Genomic DNA, 12,331 nt, shown 5'->3' on the forward strand with positions numbered 1-12,331 from the left:
TTATTTCCCAGCAGTCAGATCAAATGTGTTGAGAATGGCTCTCTCTAGTGGTGAAATGTGGCATCGCATCTCTGAGTAACACCTGTAGGAGGAACTCATCTGAGTTCTTGCTGATTCTTATCTAAACATTATTAGTTCCACTTTATATTAAGTGGCTTTAACTACTATGTGCATCAAAACAGTACAAAATACTTGCGTTCATAATGTATTGCATAACACCTCTGAAGCTCTTGGTGTGGGACACAGGTTTGTGGGTGGGCTAATGTGTAAGTACAATGTAAAAACCTTCATGTATAAGTTTACCAAATGATTCATTAAATTGCAAAAATAAATTACGACAATTCATATAAAATCTGACCTGTATTATGTGTTTTTGTTTGCACACATGAACTATAGCAACTGATAATAATATTATAGTTTTTGACCCATACTACTCTAAAAATTTTAACCCAATTTGGGGTCAAATGTGGCCTAACCCAAGCATTGTTTTCATAGTGTTATTTAAATTGAATTAATTAACCTAATGTTCGTTCTGTTCATATTTTTAGTTGTTTAGTGTTTCCCAACCCTGTTCCTGGAGGCACACCAACAGTACATATTTTGCATGTCTCCCTAATCTGATGCATTACCCTCAGGTTTTGGAGTCTCTTCTTATATTCTGATGAGCTGATTCAGGTGTGTTTGATTAAGGAGAGATTGTAAATGTGTACTGTTGGTGTGTGTTCAGGAACAGGCTTGGGAAATGCTGGTCTAGACTGTGTGTGTGTGTGTGTTTGTGAGGTTGTTTCTGAGTGTTTTCAGCCCTGATGGCGTTCGTAGTTCATCAGCTCTGCACTGAGGTAAGTCTGATTTTATTTGCCTGTGGGCTCTGTGGTTCATCTATATTGATACTCGTTTTCTATTTAAGTGTATGAGGCCGTATGCAAATGTTCGTCAACATGCAAAAACAAAATCATCCAGTCGACCACTGCAGCTCTGGAGGAGTTTTAGACAGATTTGCATGAAGGCAATGCAACCCTCCTCACGCAAATGTTAGACGATGATTACTGCGCAGACATCCTTACTTTAATTACACGATAAAACTTGCTGGGTTGTTATAGCACAAAGTTGGGTCAAATATGGACAAATTCAACCCTTAGGTTAACAAGTGCCATTTAAATAAATGTTATTGAAAAATGGGTAAGGGTTTGTTCATATTTGACCCAACTCTGGGTTACAGTAAGAGTTATGTGCATTTTTCATGTGGAAATCTACAAAAATAAAACATAATTTTGGTGTAAAGCGGAATATATTTAGCAACACAATTTAAAGATGTTATGAATAAGATCATTTGTACAGGTATAGGAAAACATAAGACATTCTCAGATTGTTTTGATGAGGGCCTAAAGATTTACTATGCATTTAATTAAAATATTAATGTTTGTTTTATTGTATGAGAATTGGTCAACATTTGTTCCACATTTCAAATTAAAATACTGTAATTTGGAGCATTTTTTGAGAAATATGTATCTAAATAACACACGTTTTCATCAGGGTTGTTCTTCTAAACATTGCTCTAAGTGTTCTGAAGTAAAATAAATACACTTATTAGGTACACCTAACTAGTACCAGGTTGGACTCCCTTTTGCCTTCATCCTTTGTGGTGTAGATTCAACAAGCTACTGGAAATATTCCTCAGAGATTTTGCTCCATATTGTCATGATAGCATCACACAGTTGCTGCAGATTTGTCGGCTGCACATCCATGATGCCAATCTCCCGTTCCACCACATCCCAAAGCTGCTCGATTGGATTGAGCTCTGGTGACTGTGGAGGCCATTTGAGTACAGTGAACTCATCGTCATGTTCAAGACACCAGTCTGAGATGATTGAGCTTTATGACATGCTGCGTTATCCTGCTGGAAGTAGCCATCAGAAGATGGAGACACTGTGCTCATAAAGGGATGGACATGGTCAGCAGCAATACTCAGGTAGGCTGTGGCGTTGATGCTCAATTGGTACTAATGGACCCAAAGAAAATCTCCCCCACACCATTACACCACCACCACCAGCCTGAACCGCTGATACAAGGCAGGATGATCCATGCTTTCATGTTGTTGAGGCCAAATTGTGAGCCGAGCATCCGAATGTGTCAGCAGAAATGGAGACTCATCAGAGCAGCAACGTTTCTCCAATCTTCTATTGTCCAGTTTTGGTGAGTCTGTGTGAATTGTAGCCTCAGTTTCCTGTTCTTAGCTGACAGGAGCGGCACCCGGTGTGCTCTTCTGCTGCTGTAGCCCATCCGCCTCAAGGTTGGACGTGTTGTGTGTTCAGAGATGCTCTTCTGCAGAGCTCGGTTGTAGCGAGTGCTTATTTGAGTTACTGTTGCCTTTCTATCAGCTGGAACCAGTCTGGCCATTCTCCTCTGACCTCTGGCCTCATCAACAAGGCATTTGCGCCCACAGAACTGCCGCTAACTGGATGTTTCCTCTTTGTCGGAGCATTCTCTGTAAACCCTAGAGATGGTTGTGCGTGAAAATCCCAGTAGATCAGCAGTTTCTGAAATACTCAGAGCAGCCCGTCTGGCAGCAACAACCATGCCACGCTCAAAGTCTCTTAAATCCCCTTTCTTCCCCATTCTGATGCTCGCTTTAAACTGCAGCAGATCCTCTTCACCAGGTCTACATGCCTAAATGCAGTGAGCTGCTGCCATGTGATTGGCTGATTAGAAATAACAAGCAGTTGAACAGGTGTACCTAATAGAGGGGCCAGTGGGTGTATGTTGTCATTTGTAAACAAGACAATGACAATGTTTTCACTTTATAAGAATTAAAAAAATAAATATTAATGGAATAACTCTGACTTGCAAATATTAAAAAAAATGAAAGCAAATATAATTTTGGCAAATTGCATTTTCTGGAAAAACAAATAGATCTAAATGAGAATATTTACGCTTGAAATTTGAAAGGAATCTTACCCGACTGGTGGCACGTTGGTGAAGCAAGAAGGTTGCTGGTTCGAGTCTCGGCTGGGTCAGTTGGTGTTTCTGTGTGGAGTTTGCATGTTCTCCCCGTGTTGGCGTGGGTTTCCTCCTGGTGCTCTGGTTTCCCCCACAGTCCAAACACATGCGCTATATGGGAACTGATGAACTAAATTGTCCGTAGTGTATGTGTGTGAATGAGTGTGTATGGGTGTTTCCCAGAGATGGGTTGCAGCTGGAAGGGCATTCCCTGCGTAAAACATATGCTGGATAAGTTGGCGGTTCATTCCGCTGTGGCGAATAAAGGGACTAAGCTGAAAAGAAAATAAATAAATACACACCAGACCTTTAAGAACACATTTAGCTCCAACACACACCTGTAAAGAAAATACAGAGAAAATTAGAATTTGTTCTTAATTCTCTCCATTACATCTTTTCCATCTGCCCTCTTATGCTACAGAACAAATCACTGTTGTCCAACGACTTAGCTATAATTAACCTAGTTAACCTAATTATCATAGTTATAGTCTCTAAATTGTACTGTGCAGCTGAATACTCGTATCTTGCTAAATACTATCATCATGGCAAAGACAAGTTAATAGAAATTAGTTGTTAAAAGCATGGTGGCTCAGTTGTTAGCACTGTGGCCTCAGCGGTTCGAGTCCAGGCTGGGTAAGTGGGCATTTCTGTGAGGAGTTTGCATGTTCTCTCCATGTTGGCATGGGTTTCCTCCGGGTGCTCCGGTTTCCCCACAGTCCAAACACATGCGCTATATGGGGAATTGATGAACTAAAGTGCCCGTAGTGTATGAGTGTGTGTGTAAATGAGTGTTTTCCAGTACTGGGTTGTGGCTGGAAGGGCATCCGCCGTAAAACATATGCTGGATTAGTTTGTGGCTCTTTAACTGTGGCGACTTCTGATGAAAGAAGGGAATAAGCAGAAGGAAAATTAATAAATGAATGAATGTTAAAACTGTGTAAACGTGTTGGAAACTCTCTCCGTTAAACAGCACTTAAAAAGTAATTAGAATTTCACTAAAGAGCTAATGATTTTGTCTTCAACAATAGATGAGCATAAATGAGTTGACTATCTGTTTAAATGCACCATACATTGTCTACATCTACTAAGATATTTTGAAAATGGAGTGTATACTTATTTATGCTGAGCACCGTGGTATATTTAGTGTGTGTATGTGTGTGCTGATACAGAGAAGCGCACGCACGCAGAGGGAGAGAGAGAGAGAGAGAAGCAGGGCGTTCGTGTTCTCTCTGTCAAAGCTCTTGCGTTAAGATTCTCCCGGTCACGCCTGCCGCATCCAGCACAACCGGGAATAGCGTTTCCCTCCCGTCAGAACCCGACACACAGCAGAGAGAATCGTTCGCTGTCGGTTGAAGATCTCAGAAAAGCCGCCGAGGCCTGCGCTGTTTTCCGTCTCTATTGTACGCAGCAGCCGTGAATCCATGACAGCCGCATCTTCCATTGATCTGTTGATTTCTGCTGGATCTTCTGCATCTCCACCACCGCTGTCCTTTACCACATCACAACATCTGGCCACGAACACCTCGCTCAAATCCCACCGAAAAATCCTCGTTTTGACGAAGAAACCCTCTCCCGTTTAACACACATGCTGAATGTAACGTAGATGCGAGCGCAGCCTTTTTTATTCATATATTCCGGTGTTTTCAGTCGTCGTGTGGCTATTTGTGATTTATTCATCATCAGCCATCGTTTACACCGAGCAGGCCGTGACTTTTAGTCACGGACACCATCCACGATGGGTTTCTGCGCTAAATTTCGCGATTGTTGTTGACGATCGCTGTCTTTTTTCCTACCCTTCACGGATTTAAACCGTTTTTTCCGTTGGTTCGTGAGGACGGGGAGCGGCGCCAGGCGGGATTTCGCGCCCGCAGCAAACCAAACGACGCATTTATCTCTAAACTCACTTTTATTTTCAAGACTGAGATTAATATTTGTTTTCTGTGAAAATCGACTGTCTACCAGAGGAGGATTATCGTGTGTACGGCCACGGAGTGGGAGCGGGGATTTTACCACACGCAAATATAGCATTCTTTACCTCACCTGAAATCAGTATTGTGAATATTACAGATATTTAAGCCTTTAATCGTCGACTAAAATATTCCATCCACCCGAAGAGGATCATCTTCAGCCCATCGTCTCATTGCAATACCCTTGACGATCAACAGTTCGTCGCGTAAAGACGACATGCCTCAAAATCCGCGCGAATAATCGGAGCGGTTGAAAGACTCTCACAATGACTAATACTAATAAACCAACATGTCTCTCGACAACACTCGCGGACGCTTTTAGTGATATATGCTAATTTATCTCATCGAGAAGGCCAGGAGACTGTGTTCACGTTGGATTTTGTGTTTATCATTAATATTCTGCGCACTGTAAGGTGGATTATTCCGATCTGAACTATCATGTTTTTGGTCTCTTTACCGTGTGGAAGATGGCAGCTGATTAAATTTTAATCTTGATGCATTCTGGCGACACGAGAGCAGCAGAGGAGAAGCGATTGAGTCGGGGAGGAGAGGCGAGAGGAGAGGGAGAGGAGGAGAGGAGGATGTAGGGTGGATACGGAGTACCACAAGGTAAGGATGAATGAATGAAACGAAAAACAGCACAATCACAAACATTTTCCACACACAAATCAGCCCTCATCACGCACGTTTACAGCTGAGAATTGTATTAATGGCATTTCAGATTTATAAACATGCCTGGGCTTCCTCATAATTTCATATTTTATTTATAAAAATAACATAAATAGCTCAGGACAAACCAATCCCTGAAGTGTAGCTGTAAGTACTCCCACCTACACACATTTAAATGCACGTCATTGTGCACACACAAACACCACTGTACACATTGTGCATGCACAGACTTATATATCATTGCCACACACACACACACACACACATTGTGGTATTTTTTCATTGAATGTAAATTGAGTTACAGGCCAGAGGCGAGCCGAGCGCTGTGGTGCGTGAGTGGTGTGTAAATGTGCTGGCGCCACTGACTGCTGGTGCATTCTGACAGACCTCCATCTCTCCCCACCCAACATCTCCTCCATCTCTCGCATGCTGCATCTTCTCCTGAGACATGCATGAGGCGGTGTGTGTGCGTCTGTGTGTGATTTGGGCACAGCATTTGATATGATTGCTGTAAGTGAGCTAAACCTAAAACAACAGCCACCATCCTCCCACCCTCCATTTTTGGGGGAATATTTGATTCCGTAGGCCTGAGTAATGCGTTTATCGCATTATAAAAGTATACTTTTTTTTGCGCACATCTGTGGATACACCTGTTTGTGTGTATTCCAGGTTACTAATCTACATTTTAGGTAATAACGCTGTCTTTATATATAGATTTGACAAATTCAGTGGATGTCATTGGTAGGGCTGTGCGATTTGGGGAAAATATGGAATTGAGGTTTTTATTAAATTTATTTGTTTTTTAGACCGAAATTGTGATTTCGATTTGATTTGCGTGATTTTTGTAGTCAAGATTCAGCTCAATATTCTGTATTAGCTTCTTACTGCATGAGTGTTATTTATTAAAAAAAGAACTGAAAAGATATTAACTTAAATTAGCAAACAACTCTGAATTAGTACTTCGCTTTTTCCTGTAGCTACTAGATTGAGTGTTACTGGCAATACTTTTAGTTGACTTTGTAGCAAGACGCTCCTCATATTATTTAGGTGCTGGTTGTTGTATTTCCTCGTACTGTGGCAACAATTCTGCGACAGCTCTTACAAATTACCTGATTTTGTTTGGTGTCTGTGACTTTAAAACTAAGATATTCCCATATTACCGACATGCTGTTTTTCTTATAAATTCATCTATTAATGCTTCTGTAGTGGCAGATGCCATCATTCCACTCATCTGCGCTTTTCTGCTTGTTTTTTATTGTGGGCGTTCCACATAGTTTGGTCGCGCAATTCTGATTGGATAGAATGAAAGTGTGCTCGCTCAGTTAGCTAGTAAGTCTGTCACACAAAGACTGCAGTTGCGCGTTTGCTCTGGGTGGGAGAAGATAAATCAAACATATTATAATTATTTTATATATATTACATAATTGTTTTATATCGCATCCTCTTGTGATTAGCTAATCGCAACGTTTCAAATCACAATTGCGATTCAATTTTTAAAAATCACACAGCCATAGTCATTGCTTGATGAGAACGTTTGCACGAAAATATGGTGTATATGATATTTTTAGTCATGTAATATACATTTCATTTCATATAATATACATATAATATACATTCCATTTCATATACAATTATATTTCATATACATACATTTAATTTTACAACAGAACTACCACTCTAAAAATGTATGTATCGCAACAATAAGTTATTTTTATGTGACTGTAACTTACTTTAATAAGTTAATCATGTTTCTGCTAATGTTATTAAAAGTTTAACTTAATATTTTTAGTGAGCTTGATTTAATGTATAAGTTAAGATGACTAAAGGAAATTGTTTATTTAGTAAAAAAATAAGGCAATCATGTTTTTACAGTGTAATTACAAAGTTAAATCAAATTAACTTGAAGTCAGTTCAACTTAAATTCTATTAAACTGACTTAAAACAGCTTGTTTGACTTACAAAATTAAGCTGAAGCATGATTAATACTTGAATAAGTCATAGTTAGGGCCAGACAGAATCTGCGCGTGCAGAGATTTTCCGCAGAATTCCAAAGATTTCTGGAGATTTCTAGCCCATTATTAAATCTATTTATTTACTTGAGTAAATGTGTAAATCTGAATTTATTAAGTTTTTATTCAGTAATTTATTACTTTTTATTTAATATATTAGGGTTTTAGTTATGATACTCCGCTGGATACTCCCAAAATAATTCCGCAGAAATTCGCAGATTTTTACCAAAATTCTCTGCAGAAATAGCAAAAAAACGTCCGCAGATTCTGTCTAACTCTGGTCATAGTTAGGGCCAGAATGAATCTGCGGACATTTATTGCTATTTCTGAAGAGAATTTTGTAAAAAAAAAAATCTGCGGATTTATGCGGAATGATTTTAGGAGGATCATAACTAAAAACTTAATATATGAAATAAAAAATAATGCATTTTGAACTTTTATTTAATGTTTACAATGTAGGCATGGGATGAGAACCGTGTTCAAGGTATACTGCAGTTTGGAAAAGTCAAGGTTTTAAAACCGCCAAAATATTCTATAATACCGCTCCCAAGGTATGTTTAAGATATTTTATTTACATTTTGTTTTAGTTTTTTAGGACAGCAGTAACTTCAGCAGAAATAAAATTCAAAGATGCCGTTTTAAATCGTAAAGAAACGTGTGTTTTTGAAACAAATGAAGACAGCAGAAGTAAATGGTTCATTTTAATTAAATAGCCTGACGTGTTTACTGCAGCAAAATATCATAAATCTTTCCAAAAAATAGAATATAATGCTTTCAAATGGGAAAAAAGTTTACCCAGAAATTTAAAAAGAATATATATTAGAGTATAATATTAGAGCATAATAATATAGTAATTACAATACCGTGATAGCGTAAAGGGATATTTTTATCCAAGGGTATCATACCGTCAGAATCTAATACCAGCCCATGCCCATTACAATGCAAATCCAATTTGGTAAACAAAGCAATTCTCTAGTATATTATAAAAGACAGAAATTATTACTTTACAAACTGTATTGTACATAAATCATATGAACATTTTAATATCACTATTATTAAATCATAATAATATTAGTGGAATGAATAAAAAAACAGAATAAATATAAATTTACACACATTTACACAAGTAAACACGTAGACTCAATGATAGGGGGAAAAATGCGGATTTCTGCGCACACACATTCCATGTGGGCCTCGTTATGGTTAACATAAAGACATGTATTAACTATTGACCGTACAATATTTTTACTATTATTATTTAATTAGTTTTTTGAAGTATTTATGAATTTATTTATGTGTGATGTCAGTTTTTCTACAAAACAATCCAAGTCCTCGTTTGCCGTCGGATGTGTATTGTAGATAAACAAATGTGTGTGTGTTTAATAGACAGATCTATAGAGACAACAGGGAGTGTGTGTGTGTGTGTGTGTTTATAAAGGAGCACATAATGATCTTGTGAAGATTCACGGCTGATTGAGCGAAGAAAGACTCGAACACAAACACATGCAAAACCACTGGTCACTAGTCAAAGCAAGTGGACCCAGAGCAGAGAATAATGTCGGATGAAAAGCAGTATATCACTGCTGTTGCATGAGTTCAGTCATAAGCAGATAAGTATTGACCCCCGAGCCGACAGGTTATTTATTTATCCTCTAACATTTGTGGTCATATTTATAGTGTCTGATAAATAGGGATTATTTATGTGTGCTGGTTTCGCTCTCTCAGCAGGGCTGGTGTTCTCTGCTTGGGAAAAGGCAAGATTTTATTGCAGCGTATAGAAGTCTTTAGTAAGCTGATTTAAATAATATGGCGACTTTATCACAGCGTATAGAAGCCATTTGACTGCTGATTTACATGGGAAATAGGCTTTATAGACTTATCTTAACAGAGTTTGGGAAACGTCTTCAAGGTTCCTTCTTGTCTGTAAAAGGTGTTAAATGGTATTTGTAAAATTTAAGGCCATAAAAAGTCTTTCTCATGAGAGTTCTTAAGTTTGACATGATCAATATATTCCCCGTGTTGGCGTGGGGGCTCTGGTTTCCCCATAAGTCCTAAGGCATGGTAAGCTGTAGTGTATGTGTGTGATTGAGTGTGTATGGGTGTTTCACAGTGATGCGTTGAAGCTAAAATGCGTCCGCTGTGTAAAACATATGCTGGATAAGTTGGCGGTTCATTCCGCTGTTGTGACCCCTGATTAACAAAGGGACTAAGCTAAAAAAGAAAATAAATGAATGAAAATTTTATTTGATTTAAAAATTAAGGCAAGAAGGTTTTACAGTGTCATTACGTTGCCTAAAATGTTTGTTAAATCAAATAAACTTTATTTTAACTTTATTTTAACTTATTTAGGCTTAAAACAGTTTGACCAAAACATGCTGAAGCTTGAATAACTTATTTTAATAAGCTATTGTTAACTTAAAGACATGCTTAATTATTGATCATACAATAATTTTACTAATATTAATAATATTATTATCATTACAATTAAAACTATGAATATTCTTTCTTTATGCATTGATTTGTTCAGATATCTTGCATAAAACGACGCCAGAAATACAAGAAAATTGCATGTTCATTCTCAATGTTTGCATCTGGATTTTACCTGGATAGAGAATTATGACAATATTGGGCTCTATAATAACAATCTAGGTGCAAAGTCCAAGTGCATTTTCCACTTTTGCTATTTTACGGACCGACAAATCCACATTGCGCCATGGCGCATGGTCTAACAGGGTTGAGCTTATTCTCTTAATGAGTTATGAGTTGGCCAACAAGGAATCTGCGCGCACAGAATTCTGCAGATTTTTAGCTCATCATTGATTGTTTATTTATTTGTGTAAATTCATATTTATTCATTTTTTAAATTAACTTCAGTAATATAATTGACTAATATGAAAATGTTCTTAAGATTTATTGACAATATAGTTTGTACAGAAATATTTTCTGTTTTTTGGTAGAGATATTATATTGGAGACTTGCTTTGTTTGCCAAATAAAGTGGATCTAATTGGATTTGCATTGTAAACATTAAATACAAGTTTGAGGTATTACTATTATATTTCATATAATAAGGTTTTAGTTATCATCCTCCCAAAATAATTCAGAAATCCACAGATTTTGTACAAAATTCTGCGCAAAAAAAGCAAAAAACATCCACAGATTCTGTCTGGCTTTAGTTATAGTAAATATAGTTACAGTTAAGCTCAAAGATTTGTTTCAAAGCAATTTCTAAATTCAGTTCTAATATCCAGCAAGGGAATAAATGAACAAAAATAATGAAGTGTGTTCAAAAAAGCTTGTTTTTAATAAAACAAATATAAATATGCATATAATAAATAATGCTGCTAATAATAATAACATTATACAAAAGCAAATGGTCATGAATAAACTGAAAAGCCCCCGAGATGAAGAAGGCATGAAGGCAGTGGTGTTTACATTTAAGTATAAAATAAAAAATTTTGTAATATTTTAATCCTTTAATTCTTTTTTATTTTTAAAGATATTTGCATATTGCTCTACATCCTGTGTGTATTAAGCAATGTTTAAGCGAGGCGCACAACTGACGCGCTCTGTGCTGGACTTTAGACCTTTAGACTTTAGACCTCCTCTCAGCTGGTCTATTGTGCACTCTATTTTAGTTCCTCAAAATAGCAACCCGCCAGCAGTGCGCTTTAACACGTCTCCTTTCTAGACCAGAACGCCTTTGAGTGCAAATGTATTTGCTATTTAAACAGTGTGGCGCAAAACATCAAAGTGACACTTGCGTCGAGCTGGAACTAGCAAACACCATTTGCATCGTGCCTCGTGCCGCATTGCGCCGTGTATATGATAGGGCCCATGATCATATTTTTCTCCTGCTCAATTCTTGGCCTGCTTCAGGTGTGAGAAAAGACATGTGTTATTTCTGTTTTATTTCGAATACAAGGTATCAAGGGACCAAGGTATCGTTTCTCAGTTAATGCGTCTGTAAAGTGCATTTAAGCTGTAATATTCTGCTGTAAACTCTCAGTAGAGCAGTATGGCTGATATCCCTTATATTTTACAATCTGACATGTCTGTAAATGAATAGCTTAGCTAGTTATGGTTTATTTAATTAATTAATTGTGGAACTGGTTAGCCTGTTTACTGAGATTTTACCAAAAATACAAATAATTAATAGATTTATAAGCAAAATATATTGATATATGACGATATTATTCATTTGTTTTCCTTCAGTTTAGTCTCTTTATTCATCAGGGCTCACCACAATGAAACCAATTCATCCAGCATACTGTATGTTTTGCACAGCAAATGCGCTTTCAGCTGCAACCCAGCATTGGGAAACACTCATACACACTCATTCACACACACACACTACGGCCAATTTAGTTGAACATGCAAACATTCATTCATTTTCTTGTTGGCTCAGTCCCTTTATTAATCCGGGGTCTCCACAGCGGAATGAACCGCCAACTTATCCAGCAAGTTTTTACGCAGCGGATGCCCTTTCAGCCGCAACCCATCTCTGGGAAATGAACATGCAAACTCCACACAGAAATGCCAACTGTCCCAGCCTGGGCTCGAACCAGCGACCTTCTTGCTGTGAGGCAATTGTGCCACCCACTTTGCCACCGTGCTGCCCCGTGTTCAATGTTCCGTTTTTATTTTTGTGTGAACTGCCCCTTTAAATAATGTAAAGTTTGCTCACACC

The 12,331-nt window shown here is 37.8% G+C and overlaps 1 protein-coding gene and 1 long non-coding RNA gene across 8 annotated transcripts in view; one reads left to right on the plus strand and one right to left on the minus strand.

Moving 5' to 3' along the window:
* Window positions 1-1,045: 1,045 nt before the first annotated feature.
* Window positions 1,046-5,195, minus strand: LOC141375491 (uncharacterized). 2 transcript variants are annotated; one of them, XR_012383526.1, is made up of 4 exons: window positions 5,038-5,195; window positions 3,300-3,335; window positions 2,956-3,208; window positions 1,046-2,699 (listed from the first exon to the last, which is right to left on the minus strand). It is a non-coding gene; the product is annotated as an uncharacterized lncRNA (long non-coding RNA). The 2 variants fall into 2 exon arrangements; XR_012383527.1 differs by having other exon boundaries at window positions 1,405-2,734.
* Window positions 4,183-12,331, plus strand: part of LOC101884937 (adhesion G protein-coupled receptor L1) — a 58,338-nt gene continuing 50,189 nt past the window's right edge. For all 6 annotated transcript variants that reach the window (XM_073908436.1, XM_073908446.1, XM_073908469.1 and 3 more), the window contains exon 1: window positions 4,183-5,573. The gene's annotated coding sequence lies outside the window, so the exon portion shown is untranslated. The remainder of the gene's footprint in view (window positions 5,574-12,331) is intronic.

This window comes from Danio rerio, chromosome 1 (genome assembly GCF_049306965.1).
Source record: "Danio rerio strain Tuebingen ecotype United States chromosome 1, GRCz12tu, whole genome shotgun sequence".
In the NCBI taxonomy this organism is placed as follows: domain Eukaryota; kingdom Metazoa; phylum Chordata; class Actinopteri; order Cypriniformes; family Danionidae; genus Danio; species Danio rerio.